Source organism: Melanotaenia boesemani, chromosome 4 (genome assembly GCF_017639745.1).
Source record: "Melanotaenia boesemani isolate fMelBoe1 chromosome 4, fMelBoe1.pri, whole genome shotgun sequence".
NCBI lineage: Eukaryota > Metazoa > Chordata > Actinopteri > Atheriniformes > Melanotaeniidae > Melanotaenia > Melanotaenia boesemani.
The window spans coordinates 20162245-20177217 of NC_055685.1; the positions used below are offsets into that span (position 1 = coordinate 20162245).

At 38.8% G+C, this 14973-nt stretch overlaps 1 protein-coding gene across 6 annotated transcripts in view; it reads left to right on the forward strand.

Moving 5' to 3' along the window:
- Positions 1 to 12766: 12766 nt before the first annotated feature.
- Positions 12767 to 14973, forward strand: part of fat1a (FAT atypical cadherin 1a) — an 80479-nt gene continuing 78272 nt past the window's right edge. For 5 of the 6 annotated variants that reach the window (XR_006010002.1, XR_006010001.1, XM_041982942.1 and 2 more), the window contains exon 1: positions 14091 to 14211. The gene's annotated coding sequence lies outside the window, so the exon portion shown is untranslated. Of the gene's footprint in view, positions 12817 to 14090; positions 14212 to 14973 lie in introns of those variants that run through there. The other variant, XM_041982940.1, reaches the window with a different exon arrangement.

The following is a 14973-nucleotide window of genomic DNA, read 5'->3' on the forward strand; positions in this document are numbered from 1 at the left end:
CATTTAGTGGCATCAAAGATTTTTGATTGGACCCTTGATGGAAGGCTTAACAACAATTGATAATTCATACAATAATTACTTTCAATAATGTGTACAATGACAAAAACAAAGTAATGGGGAATTTAATTTTTCATTTAACTTGCCCAACACTGATCAAAACATTACCATTCACATTCTAAACCAATAAATTGCTCCCTGTTACAACTCTGTATAAAACTGTCTCCTATGATAATGTGTAATAAGCCACGTTTGAACAAGCTGAACTCACTCTGATATCTGCTAAGCATCTTCACATGACAAAAACCAGGCTGGCCCCAGGTAATTTTATGAAATGAGCACAGTTTCATCAAATGATTCCCTCCACTGTGCAAGAAAAATGATAAAATCATATGTTCTGGTCCCAACTGGATTATATGGAAACAGGGCAATAAGGAAAGGCATTAGTTTGAAACTGTAGGGATTTAAATGCTTACATGATAGATAGATAGATAGATAGATAGATAGATAGATAGATAGATAGATAGATAGATAGATAGATAGATAGATAGATAGATAGATAGATAGATAGATAAAATTTTAAATTAAAATAAAATATGAAAATAGATAGATGGATATTGTGTTTTTTGTACCTTTATCATCACAAAAGTAGATTCTCCTGCTTTGAATACAGTTGAAAACATCTGCTTTGTAATGAAAGGAGCACAATCTATGAAATATTGAGTAAATATAGTTACACTTCACAGATAAAGCTTATTTCTCTGACCCCTTTATGACTCATGTGCTGCACTCTAGGGAACCATCACTGTACAGAACAGCCTGTTCCCAGGTGCACTGATATCAAGGCCTACACAGGACAGCTATGTTTGAACACCCTAATCCCCAGCCTTCATTCTTCCCAAACTTCAATAGCTACCGCTGTTGCCACTTCCCCCACAACAACTACCTCTGTAATGTTTTGCACACAAACCCAAAGAGGGCCCAGGCTTCAGGAAACATTCGTTAGACCTTCAAAGGGACGCTGAACCTGCTTGATGCTAAAACACTGCTTTGACCCATCTCTTGGAAGAGTGTAACAGAATATGAACTGTACCTAAATCCAGCAAACTCTGCAAAAACTCTTATCCATACATTGCAGGCACACTCAGAATATGGGCACCATCGTCAAAATGACACAAGATGGAAAGCAGGAGTGAATGCACTCCACTTTGCAGAAACCTTCAAATCAATCCAAAAAGGAAAGGGCAGGGTTCTTGCCCTATCATAATAACAGTCTGTTGACCTTTTAAAATGGGTGAAAGATACGCTAAGGTAAACAGTAAATTGCTTGCAGCTCCACGGTAAGCTGTATTGATCCCCATTTTCAGAAAAGGTCATGCACTTGAGAGGTGATTGTTATTAGATAAGCAAAAAAAAAAAAAAAAAAAAAAAAAAAAAAAGACTGAACTTTTCAGTTTTGCCCCCACAAAGAAGACTGAGAGTGACATTTAATTGTATTGGCTTGGTATTGTTTAGGTGCTGGAGGTTTATTCTCATTTCATGCACTTTGCTGTGTTATGTATGAGTACAGCTCTTGAGCTTGGCTTTGGCTCGACATCTGTGCTGAATCAGCAGTAGCGCTCTGTGTGGCAGGTCATTAGCTAACGAGGGCCAGTCTAATGTCTGCTAAATAGCTAATAACTGCAGTCAGAAGAAAGGCAGACAGAGAGCGATGAATGTGCTTTCAGCAGTGATGCTTTTAAGTCTTTAATGCTTCATAGTTCGTTTTTTCTGATCAGGCCAGGTTCTCATTTTAGTTGGGAGGCGGATGGTTCCACAAAAACAACTATCTGTCCTCTACCTCCCGGCCTGCTTTTGTCTTTCATGTTGTTTCCTCTTTTGCAACACAGAGCTCAAGGAACATAAAAAATTCACTACTATAAAATTGTTCAGTAGACATAAAACAATATTCTTTGTACTGCTGTATTTTCTCTTCAGCAGGAACCCCTCAAAGCCTTAGTTTTTCTAATAATTAATGCTTTAAAATGAAGATATTTGAGTGTGTTTGGTGAGGGGCTGCCATGCATTTGTTTTGGTTGATGGATCTCTCATGCTGTCAGGTTGAAATATAAGGCATGTTGTTTGCCTTTTCAGGATCTTTCAGGATCTGACATTTCCAGCTGACAGTGAACTCAACTTATATCTTTCTGATCAGAAAACAGTACATCCATCTCAGCCGGTTGGATCTGCATGAAGATATCATCTTGAACAATTTGATTATTCATATGATAAATTCTCAGTGCTACATAACTCATATTATTTTGGCTAAAAATGAAAAACATATACAGTAGCAGTCAAAAGTTTGGACACATTTTTCCAGTGAATCTAAAAGGAAAATGTGTCCAAACTTTTGACTGGTTGTGTACACACACATACATAAATCAATCATTTTAATCTTATACAGATCACTTCAAATATGGCAAGTCAGGTGGTCAAGTGTCAAATTGTCAGCATGCATTATATGTGATGTCATTCTTTGAGGGTCAGAGGGGGGAACACTGATGTTTTTACAACAGTCTTGAGCCCTGGAAGATGAGAGATTATATCCCATTATATTGAATCGACTGTCAGACTGTGAGGGAAGGTCTTTCACTCAGAGCAGCTGACAAGCTTCCATACTGACAAAGAAGCTCATGAATATGAAATTCTATATTTTATTTATGTTGTTTTCATTCTTGTAAATGTTTATTATATGTGGAATATTGTTTCAGACTAAACGCCACATGATAATGGCCCTGTGTGCTGCAGCTTGCCTTTGTGTGTTTTCCTCTTGCTAATTTTCTTCACCAGTCTGAGTTTGCCGGTCTGCCACTAAGATAGATGGAAGCCATCAAACATTGATGAATGCCACTCTCTGCCTGCTGCTCCACTGATTTGCATCTCTGTTCTGGTGCTGATTTCCCACACTGGGTCTTGCAAAATGAACTTAAACATGCCAATGCATGTTAATTAAACTCACCAGTTCATTTAAATAAAATACTTCCATTTTAAAGCACACACAGGTGATGACACACACGGGAACATGTTGTGTTATAACAGCTTGGGCTGCACATGTCCTGAAGGCTGACTATTTTCCAGCAAAGCAATTTACTATTGTTCTATGAAAGGGAGGCATAAGTGATGTTTCGTCTTGTAACAAATTCGGATAATACACTCTTTTGTGTCCTCTAATGTATACGATCATATGGAACAAAAGGCAAGCATGAAGTAATATTTTTTACTGTTTGTTAATCTAAAAATGCCTGCACGATTGTTTTACTGATCATAAGCGTCTGAGCAAAGTAGGAAGTGAAGCAAATGCACACACATTATTCAGGAAGGGAGAGCATGCTTATGGCTCTGCTACCTCTATGTAAGATAATTGTCATGCAGTCCTTGCACTGAGGTTGTTGCAAACAGACTCCAGTCCTTTGGGTCAGTTAGGACCTATCAGTGTGGGAAGCATGCTATTTACAATGGTTACTAGCTGTGTTTTCATTGTTGGCCAGTTTGAATTATCTGCTTTGGAGGATATGTATTAGTGACGGTGGTGTTAAATGCTTCATTCAGCGCTTACTCCAGGACATGCTATAGCTACATTTTTTCAAAACACAAAATTATAGTAGTTTTATAACTAACTAACTAACTAGTATTTGTGAGATGCCTTTTGTTTTGCGGCACGATGTTGACTTAACAAATTATTTTAACTCTTTCTTTTCCACTTTGAAACATCTGATTTTACTGAGAATGTCTCTCTGGAAGGAATTTCTTGAGTCTCTAAATGAAGTTGTGATGTTTCAACCTCATTTTATTAGGGTTAAATTAGGAAAAACTTCTGGTCCATTCGTGGGCGTACTCTTCATTATTGTGCCGATCAGCTCAGCAGGGTTTTTAACCAGACTGCTCCAGATGTGTGCAGACAGTCCAGAGCCAGGACAGAGTACCTGAACGAGCAAGTGATTGCTGTGGGCGGGCCAAATTCCAGTTTAATAATTCAATATTTGACCACTGTCAACGCAGACTAGGTATAGAATACAAAAAAAAAAAACTGTCAGAGGTTGAGATAATAAAAGAAATCTAAAAATTATGTGTGATGCGTTCAGATCCATATGGATCAAATTTTACACACAGAATAACACAAAAGCTCAGCACAATAAAGATGTTTTCATCAAGCTTTTTACCATCTTTTCTCTTATTGTTTGTTTTATTGTTGTTTTGATGTTTTTGTTATTTTACCTGTGCAGCACTTTGGGTATTTCTTGGTATGTGAAAGGGCTATAAAAATAAACATTGATTTGATTTGAATATATTAATGCCAATTCCCCCCCCCCCCCCCCCCCCCCCCCCCCATTACCTCCTTAGGTTTGTATATATTTCTTTGCTGTTGTTGGGTTTTTTCATAAATATTGCAAGAAATACATTTAATGTAATGCAAAATTGTCACAGTTTGTAAAGGCCAACACTGGTATGTAATTATTTTGGAGCCTTTACATTGCAGTCAGTCTACAACTTCAGAATCATTATTGTCCTTTGTCCTCCAAATTATGAACAGTCCAGCTTTCATTCTGAAGTTATGCTGAATTTAGTTGCTGCATGCATGGCTGAAATAATTAGAAGACAAAAGTTGCTTACAAGAGATGAAACCTTAAAAATAAAAAAAGAAACTCAGTCAACTTAGCTGTACACTAGAGTAAGACAATTATCTTTTGTGGTTTTTTTTAGTTTGGCACATTGGTTTTATTCTCCCTTATTAACCAGTGTTGGCCGTGTTTCTTTTCTGGAAGAGGAAGCAGCTAATTAAATGTTCCCTTGGATGGAAGTCACTCATAAAAGGGGTTTTACACCCCCTCTGTGCACATTAACTGTTTTGAAAAAGGTAAATTCCATTCAAACAAGAGAAAAAATCTTTTAGGAAAAAGTGAGGATTTTTTTTCCATTTCTTTCATATTTGGCAGTTTCTATCAACATTTTAAGGTAATTGTTGGGCTGAGATGATGGAGTCACTTTCCTTTATCAGAACAAAGAAACAGCAGCATCCAAATTTGGCTACATCTTTACAGTGGCATGGATGTATTATCACATAATTGATCTTCATAGGGATCAGTGCCTACAGTATACTGTTAGATAAGTATTTGTATGTATAGGTACCAGCTTGTTAGAGTCCCCCCTCCATTACCAGGACACTTCAACCAAACAATATGCAAAAAAACACAAACTATGTCATTTAATCTGTATTTTGTTCTTGTTGATTTAGTATTATTAAGATATTTTATATAACTTCATGATACTTTGTGCCCATTTTGTATCTTGTGATGGTTGTTATACTGTCCAGTTATGTAACTGTTGTCGTCTTGTTAGCTGTGAATCCTCTGGACTGCTACACACATTCGTCTCTCTGGGTGATCATCCAGATATTTTACCAGAGAACTGGCTGATAAAAATCTGCTTGACACATGTCCTTACATCCCACCTTTCCAAAACATTTGAAATATTTTAGGGCTATATGGCATATCAGGCTGTTCATGTGAAATGGACAAGTAATGACATGCCAAATCATGCTGCATGTTAATACTGTGCAGCTTTTGTAGTTTTCATATCATTGTCAGGGAATGGGGATTATAGCCTGCTCTGTATTTTGACCCTAACCTTTTCTCTGTCATTCTAACTATATTCAAATACACCCAAAAATGGTTAAAATGCATAGAAATTGCAGAAATGATGTGATATTTTTAGACAAGATTTTGAGATCCTGTTGCTGACGTTTGTTTGTACTGTGGTTAAACAACAACAATATTTGCCTAATATTGGTCATTTCTTTTATATTGTTTTTATTTTTCTGCATGTCTTTGAGGCTATGTTGGATCTCTTCACAGTTATTTTGTGTCACATTTGGACCATTTATGCATCTCTTTGTTGCCATTTTTTCTCCGTCTCGTCGTTCTACATCTCATTTACATTTCATCTGCATCTCATTTTGTTCTTTTCTACCTCTTTCTGCATGATGTATTATATTTTGGGAAAAAGCTCAGACAACTCTCTGGCTTTTTGGGCTTCTTGGGCCCTGGAAAATGCATCTTGTTTGCTTTTTCAGTAATCTGTCCATGCATAGTGAATAAATATTAAGTGAATGTTAAATGAATTCTGAAGGAGACTGAGCAAACAGTGATAACCTGATTCACAGCTTTGGTTTATATGTGACAACAAAATGATGATTCACACCTCACATTTCAGCTACAAGACAAGTACGATCACACATTTCATTTGTACCTGCTGTGAAATGGGATATTGTCTGGGTTGAATCCTCAGAATGATTGTCTGCAGGCAGCACCAAGCTCAGCCACAGTAGTGGCCAGGAACACATATATTATTCCAGGACTTAGTCACGCAGATGTTCACTGTTTAGACTACAATGTAAAAAGAAATGAGATTTAGAGAAACTGTTGTCCTTTAAGGTCCTTTTATTCTAGGAGTGATCTGACATCCCCCCCAGATCTCAGGACTGAGAAGCTGCATGAGCACCTCTGGGAATTCTCTCAACTGTCAATATGGCTCCTATTAGATAAGCAAATGTGTGTGAAAATGTATAATACAAAACTGCCGTAGGCTAAAACTGGTTTGTTTTTGTACAAAAAATGTGACTAAATAGTGAAGCGGGGTGGTATGACGCTTGTATGAATACATTAAATACTTGATGGTTTTATTGAAATTGCAAATTTCTTTGTGAGCATCAGTTTCTTCCCTGGAAAATGTGGGTTTGGTGACAACAACATGCAACATCCTCCTCTGGGGTTCAAAGCACTCCCAATCCTTTGTATCACTGTCTAAAAGCCTACTACTGCCAATGAACTTACAGCAATTGGTGTGTGTTGTTTTTGAGTGGTTTGTTGATGTGTGAAACTGTCCATGTGAAGCAGAATACTCCTGACCTGGACATCTGTTTGTTGCTGATACATGCAAATTCCCAACATGTATAGCAATGAGAAATGATCTATTCTCCCAGAGAGGGAGATAATGTGTGTTAACATGAAGTGGAGCTCAGCATTTTTTATGTGCAACAACAAGGAGATGGAGGGTTTGCTACAAATGCTAGCCTCTATTACAAGACCCTACTAATCCATCCATGCAAATCCATGTCCAAAATGCGCCTTTTGTGTATAATCCCGACACAATTTCTGAGGGATTAGGATTTAGCAAGAAAAAAATGACTGGCGGAATGCAGTACATCAAAAATATCAGTAAGTGTTGTGTTCAATTTGTTATTTATCCCCCCACTGCTATTATATGCTACATCACATCAAAGAGTTGGCCTTTGAGGGGAGGGTCTGCCTCAGAGATATTTTAACCAAACTGTATGTTAATGTGCAGTAATAATACTGTACACATACTGCAGAATCAGAGAGGCGTGTAAAAACAGATTTAATTACTTAGCCCTACATCATGACAGTTCATTTTACTTCAGTCTAGTTTCCTACTCTATACTGCACAGATAGACTGCCCTGCATGCGTAAGCAGTCATGATGGGTTTAGCACTCCTCAAAGATGGGCTATGATCTACCCAAGCCGTCTGCTCTACTAGTCGGTCAATGAGCAACCACAGTGCAGACTCTCTTGAAGAGAAGACATTGTTGAGTATAAAATTGAGACATGCTGATGAGTATAAAAGCAAAAAGATGCTCCACTAAAAACCAGTAAAAACTTGAACATACAGCATGTCTCATATGTGGGATTTTGGTGTGTGGCCCCTGCTCTCCTCCCACATTGCTGAGGGGTAGGATGAGGATTTCCTATTTCCTAGTGCAACGGGTGTATCACCAACTGATTGTATACAGCTGTGGAGTAGCTCTCTTATCATACACTTTGTGTCAAAAACTGCTGCACAAAGCCTTATCCAACAAGCTACCAGAGGCCACACACACAGAGCTCACAGTTTTTGTGTTATTTGACTATCATACAAGTTTATTGACCCAAGAATGCTTTCATACCGTGATATACAATACGCAGAGGGATCCACATAAGCAAAGCTGCTGCTGGACAACAAAGCCATGTTTAAAGCTATCCTCTATTTATAACCTTATTATTAGCAGCTGCGTGCAGAATTGAAAACTGCATCCACAGATGTAAACAGTATGCACAGATGTCTTAAGTATGCAGGGGTTCTGCACTACTTTAGAGACATCATTGGTAATGACAACTTCTTAAATCTTTTTTGTCTTGAGCCTTAATCTGAGTCAGAATACATAACTAGAAAACATGATGGTAACATGCTGTGCTCAAAGGCTGCTTATTTTCTAACATAATGGTGGATTAACTTTTTCAGTCAGAGCCCACTGACTATATGAGAAATATAGAAATAAATATGCTCAGAGCATTGACAAATTTTACAGCTAATGATAAAAATCTGTATTAAGTGACTTTTTTGACTGGCAATAGACGCATTAACATACAATATTTAAATCTCTGGCCACGGTCAACGTTAACAGCCAACTGTATAACATTTTTTTAAAAAAAACAAAACATCAAAATCTCTCTTTCAAAAACTTGAAATCGCTGCCAAGTCCTTTCTGTAGTTTGGTGACTAATGGGAAGATGATCTCCATGCAGAGGCAAACAAAGTGTTAACAATGCTGTTTGAATGCAATACTGCAATCCTCCTGGGGACATCTCTAGCAACAGTCATCTTATTTGGATTATGAACCAGTGAATAACAAAAAGCTTCAAACTGCAAGGTAATCTGAGTCAAATGTAGAGTTTGTAAGTGGGAAAAGGGGCCTATTGATTTCCCTGTGGGCAGACTACACCTATTCCTGATTGCCTTGCATGACAAAAAAGGGCACTAATCTGTTTCATACATTTCATTCTACCTGCACGCTCTGTTTAAGCAAGAACACCAATAAATAATACAATAATGTCAACTCTCCAGATAGATTGCTCCAGATATAGCACAGTGTACTTTTGTGTCATCTTTTAAGTAATTACGGGAGCCTCTGCAACCATGGGGCTTTGCTAAGCTAATCTCCTGCTTTGCTTGAGGCAGCATGAAGACTATTCTCGTAGCACAGCAGTGTGCCTCTTGCTTCAGGGAAAATGTCAATTGGTTGCTATTATTACTTGCCATACATTTCATGTATGATTTTTTTATAAATGCTTCTAATTCAACAAGCATCAGTGACATTAAGTAAATGAATAAAGCTTGATATAAGAAGCTCTGCTTTTGGTGGAGTTTTTTTTTTCTGTTTTTCTGATTGTATTTTCTGTTGTTGCAGAGAGGGTCATCTCCACCACCAGCTCTTGGAGGGTCGCTGCATTTACTGCAAGACACTTTAGAAGGGTGGAAACTGAATAATTTCAATCTCACTTACAGTTAAGCTCTGCCTCAGGATTCAGATTGTACACCGACAGGGTGGTGGTGGAAACAGATACCTGGGTGCTCTATCGCTGCAGGCACACTACAAATCATTTATATCTTTTCCCAATCTCTATCCACTTTCAACTTGCAGGGGACGCAAAGCTGAAGACATTAGTCACAGGCAAAGGAGAATAACACACTCAGAGAGCCATTTTGTGCCTCATATTTTCTTCTCTATGAAACATAAGGACAATCTGTAGTATTTGTATGATTTCAAAGGAAAATTGAGTCTGTCACCCTGTTATTTGGGGGGTGGGGGTGTAGTCTTTCCTATGGCCTATTCACTGCAGCAGGAAATGGGGTGCAGAAATGTTAGTCAGGGGGGAAGAAACACAAGTTATTACAGAAACTTTTCCTTTCTGTAAGCATCTTATGGATTTTCCCTCTTTTTCATGGTAATGTTAAATACCAGTGAGGCCCCAGACTTAGATTAATACCTGCCGAGATAAAGCTGGCTTACTTAGAAAGAACCCCCCCCCCAGTAGATGGTCCCTTGGCCACCACCTCTGTTGCTTATTTGCATCTGTACAAAGACACACTAATGGTGTTAAACTCCTTGTGAGAAATTGCACCACTGTCCAAAAAAAAAACAATCCCTGCCCTGTGTATGCCTGCTGAGTTCAGGACAGGAAGGCAACAAACTTTGTCTGTAGGATATTCTATAGCCCCTGGCAATCAAGAATAATTAGTGACATGCTGATACAGTTTGTTCTAAAACTAATTATACTTCACTGCAAAGTTCTTGCAAAAGAAAATAAAGTCACGACCACTTGAGAATTTTTCTATAGAGACCTGTATATTTTTCTGTGACTAAAGAGAGAAGTAATGGCCCTCAAACTAATACGATAATACATCATCCATTCCAAATTATAACTGGGGATATAAAAGAAAACCAACTAGAAATTAGATTTCATACTTAGTAACTCTAAGGCTTTGCAACTCAGAATTCCACATTTTATGTCAATCCCCAAGGAACATCTCTGGAACATTTCAGGACTCTATGCATGTGTAAAAAGCTTAATAAAAAAAAGTTACTAAGACTACTTTATCAGTTTCTATGCAATCAGTATGTGCACAAAGTACATCTAGATCTAAATGCACTTTAATGTAATTTGTAACTGAATGAAAACTAACTCTTCAAATGCCCCGCCCCAATGCTCTCCATGCAAACCAGATTCTGTCTGAGCACTCTGGATTCCTCCTATAACCCCAAAACATGCATGTTTTTTAATTGATTTTTAATGATTCTAAATTGATAGGTGCTGTTATGCATGGTTGTTTGTCCTATTTGTTTCTGTGTTAGCCGTTTGATGGACTGGTGACCTATCCAGGATGAGCCCTGCTTCAAGCTCACTTGCAGTTGGGATACAAGGATTTTGTAAATTATGGCCCAAATTGAAACACAAAAGTCAGAAATGCAGGCTATGCTTCATGGTGGTACATTATTTTTTACATGTTGCTACCCCATGTTGTGCACAATTTCTATAAATAAACTAGCCAAAATATTGAATTTGAGGCTTCACAAGCAAAAAATGTGAAATTATAAAATAACGTAAACCCTTTAAAAAAATACAAATAACAGAAAATTACTTAATTAAGTGGAATCTAACAACTGAATTTTACATTCTAACCCCTCGCCTTGCTCAACGTCAGGCTTCTTTTGGCTGTGGGAGCTCTCGTTTGGCTAATATTTGCATGTGTTTACTTTCATTTTTGCCTCATTTTTTTGCACTTGAATCATCTGATCATCTTGCTTGATGCTAGGTTCAGAGAGGTGTGTGTTTGTGTGTGTCGTGTTTACTGTGACTCATCTGCAGTATTCAGCTACCCTTAATACCCCTCTCTGCTTAGGTTTGCAAAGACGTTACAGTGTATCTTTGAAAAGGCATAACTCCCTCCCTTGTGACTAAGGATTTCCACTTGATCTGTAAGTCACTGTGTTCGGATGATTTAATCCGTTATTCAGGGGCTAAAGGACTTCCCCACTATACATCCACAAGGTCTATAAGGCAAGAGGACCTGACCCATCAGCAACCCGGACTGCAAACACTTTGCGAGATCAAAGAGATGGAACCAGCCCTGGGCATCACCTGACCTGAATTCAGTTAAAGTTTACAGGCAGAGCAGAGAGCGGGCTAAAGAAAATAGAAGTTTCAGACACCTAACAATGCTTGGGACAAAACCAAGAGAGAGAACGGGGACAGATCGGTGTAAGGAAGAGGGATGTAATGTTACACACTTGCTCTCTGTAACAAAAGCCATGTCTTTCTCTCACTCCCTCTATTTCTGCTTTACAAATCCGCACACCAAGCTCATTGGTCTCATTCGTTTACTTAGCCTGTGGGCATATGGGACTTTAATGAGCCTGTGCTGAATAGACATTAGGACGAAATTCTCATGCTGGAGCACTGGTTCCAGCCGCCCTCTCCTCTCTGCCCTGGCATTTTTTTGGCAGCCACTTCACAGCATGGTGTCGCATTTAGCTGTTAACCACATGTTCAAGGAGCTGAGTGAAGACATTTACTTCTCTGAAGTGCATTCAGAGATCACTATAAAATCTAGATGTTGTTTCACAAGGGTCACAAGAGCACAAATAATAAAAAGAATGAAGGATTCAGATAATAAAAAAGCACCTGGTTGCATAAACTGTAATCAGAGTAAACAACTACATTGAGCCATACACTGCTGATGGAATCTATAAGTCAATGCTTTTGATGAAGGTGTTGACATTATATCCTTTATCTGCTTTCAATGTAATAACTTTCAATTATTAACTTTAAATATAAAGCATGAATTCGGGTGTCAGAATATATTTTAAATGCTGTTGTTTGTGTAGAGCATAAATTATGCAGCAGACAATCTTAATTAATTCATCAAGCTGGGGAATTTATCAGTATGACAACTGATCAGATAAGGAGAAAGCCAGAACAAAAACACACAGGCAAAGAGTTGCAGACATCACTTTCTCCATCAGCGATGAGATCTCCTCTCACTCCACTCCCACCCCCTTCTGTTCTGCCGTCTTTCCAGGGGGAGGGCAACGAGCAAGGAAATCACAACATCTTTACTATTCTTGTCTGCCTCTGGGCTCCTCCAAGAATCGCGATATTTCCGATTTCACCTGAAGGCAGCGACAATATGCCACCCCACCTGTGCCATTGTGGAGTGGAGGCGCGAGGTAAAACTGTAGCCCGCAGCTCCACTGTACGATGACAGCATGTGGATCGGAAGTGGCTGTAAAACCGCGAGGCACTGAAGAGGAAAAAGGAAAAACGTGGTCTATTCACGCTGAACGGAGGGAGCTTTTCTGAGAGATGATTGCAAAAATATTTTTAAAAAACTGCCAGGATTTATTTGAAACAAACTTTGGAGCAAGTTGTCATTCTGCTCATCAGGTGAGTGATATTTGAGGATACGGCTAATAGAGTTAAGAAATTATTTCTCAAGCAACTCCTAAAACTTTGACTTGCTGCATCTTGGATATCAATGCGTGTGTCCGGTTTACTTCCAAACAACCCAAACGCAATAATTTGCACGCTTAGCGCAATCAAAACGCGCTTAGGCGCACCCGCACTCCCGCACAGATCAGTACATGTTGTCAAGTTGCCAAGCTGCATGCAGCTTTGTGCAAGCGCCCCAGCAGGATCTGTGCGGTCCGGACAAGAGCAGTGAGACAGCGCCATCAGTCGCACAGAAGCCACACTCCTGTGCATGTGGAGAGGGTGGCACAGATTTAGTCTAAACTGAGAAAAAATCCGAATGACCCAATAAGGATGGGGTGTTTATTTGAACAACGACTTCCAGCACCACCCAGGACGCACCGGTGGCCACTTCACTTTCAGCCCAGTATTACAGTAAAAATCACGAGATCAACTTAAGGACTGGCATTGCAACTCTTCTGCACTCTCATGTATCATTATCTTATTTATCACAATGAAGGAATCCCTAAACTGCGATTTCATTTGCAAAGTAGTAGGCCTACTTTTCCCGCATCACCTAGTTATTATTATTGTTGTAAGGCTATTTAGCAAAACGAGCATAAATTATTGTCTAATCGAAATTGCTTGCTTATTATCTTTAAGGAAGTCATGCACAAAATAACCTTTCAGTTCAGCCCAGACAAATGTAGTGGTTCAGCCTTAGAGATGAAAAAGATAGCTATTTTATTAAGACAGCGCGAGGACATTGTAGTGGGTTACATTAAATGAGCTTGTTGTAATAATCAGCATGTAAGCCAAGGGAGAACTTTAAAAATAATTCATCCACAGCTGATAGAAAATCCCATTAACCCCCGCATACCTGCTTAAATAGTCTAAATAGTCACATTTTGCAAATAAGAAAGATGTCTATAGCAGTTTATTCTCTACAGGTGCGCACATAGCAGGCTCAAAAGTAGGTTGTTTATGTGAAGATGCACGTAATATACGATAAGTGACGATTGACATAAAGTGCTAGCTTCTAAAAAATTTACTTAAACAGATTTAGTTTAAATTAGGATATATTTTTCAAAAATACAAGGCAACCACAGCAAAGTGCCCCAGTACGTGCGTTTGAGAGCTGAAAGGTTTCCGAGCCGGTAAGTAGATCCGGACGTGCGCAGCGCGGAAAGATATCGGGCAGATCCAGTGTGGGAGAGAAAGGGAAGCAGAGAGTGAGGGAAAAGAGAGCCAGCCTGCTGGTGGCAGATGGAGTAACGGGGAGGAGAGAAGTCCACGTATTACCATGCCGAGATTTGGACCACATAAACTACATCCAAAACCTCCTAATATACGAAATTAATAATAACAGAGGTATGTAAATAATCATTTTTGGAATATTCTGGGCTTTTTTTCAGAGCGCAGCGCTTTAGCGTCGGCATCTTTGTAACGTGTAAAAAAAGTTGAGGTCGGTTAGGACTGCTATTGTGAGCTGCGGGCTGTGTGAAAATCCAACTGTGATTTCTCTGGCTCTTTGAATAAGTTTACTTTATATCTGACGAAACTAATATTTGGACACAGTTTTCAATAAAGCGCACGCATATAGTCCAGTTAAAGAGTAGTTTATGCATGGTTTAATTTAGTGTTGGAAAGGTGCGCGGTGGTTTTTTCTGGCCAGTCTCCGCTCAGCGCACGGCTGCCATCGTTTCAAGAAGTGAATGGCTGTAGTTGGGGGATGGGGTTTGAAATGAAATAGTCTCGAGGCACCTAACTTATTTTCTTGAAGCAGTAAACTTTTCTCATTGAAAACGGGTTACCTTATAGAGGTTGAAGGCAAACTGAATCTACTAATTGCCCGAAAATTTTGCCTATTATGGCACAAAATGAGCTACAAGTTGTTTGTGTAATTAGATTTTTTTTTTTTTTACAATGGTCGTCCACAAGCAGATGGTTCTTTTGTACCTGCAGGCAGTTGTTTTAGACTTAAGGTGCATTGGGCTCGGTCGTGTCACTTATTAACCCGACATAAAAAATTAATAATTAAATCCTGATCTGGTGATCTTAACACGCCAAAAGTAAATAATGTAGGTTTAATACATTCTTGCGCAGACATAGTGACGTCTTGCTTTTATTTGT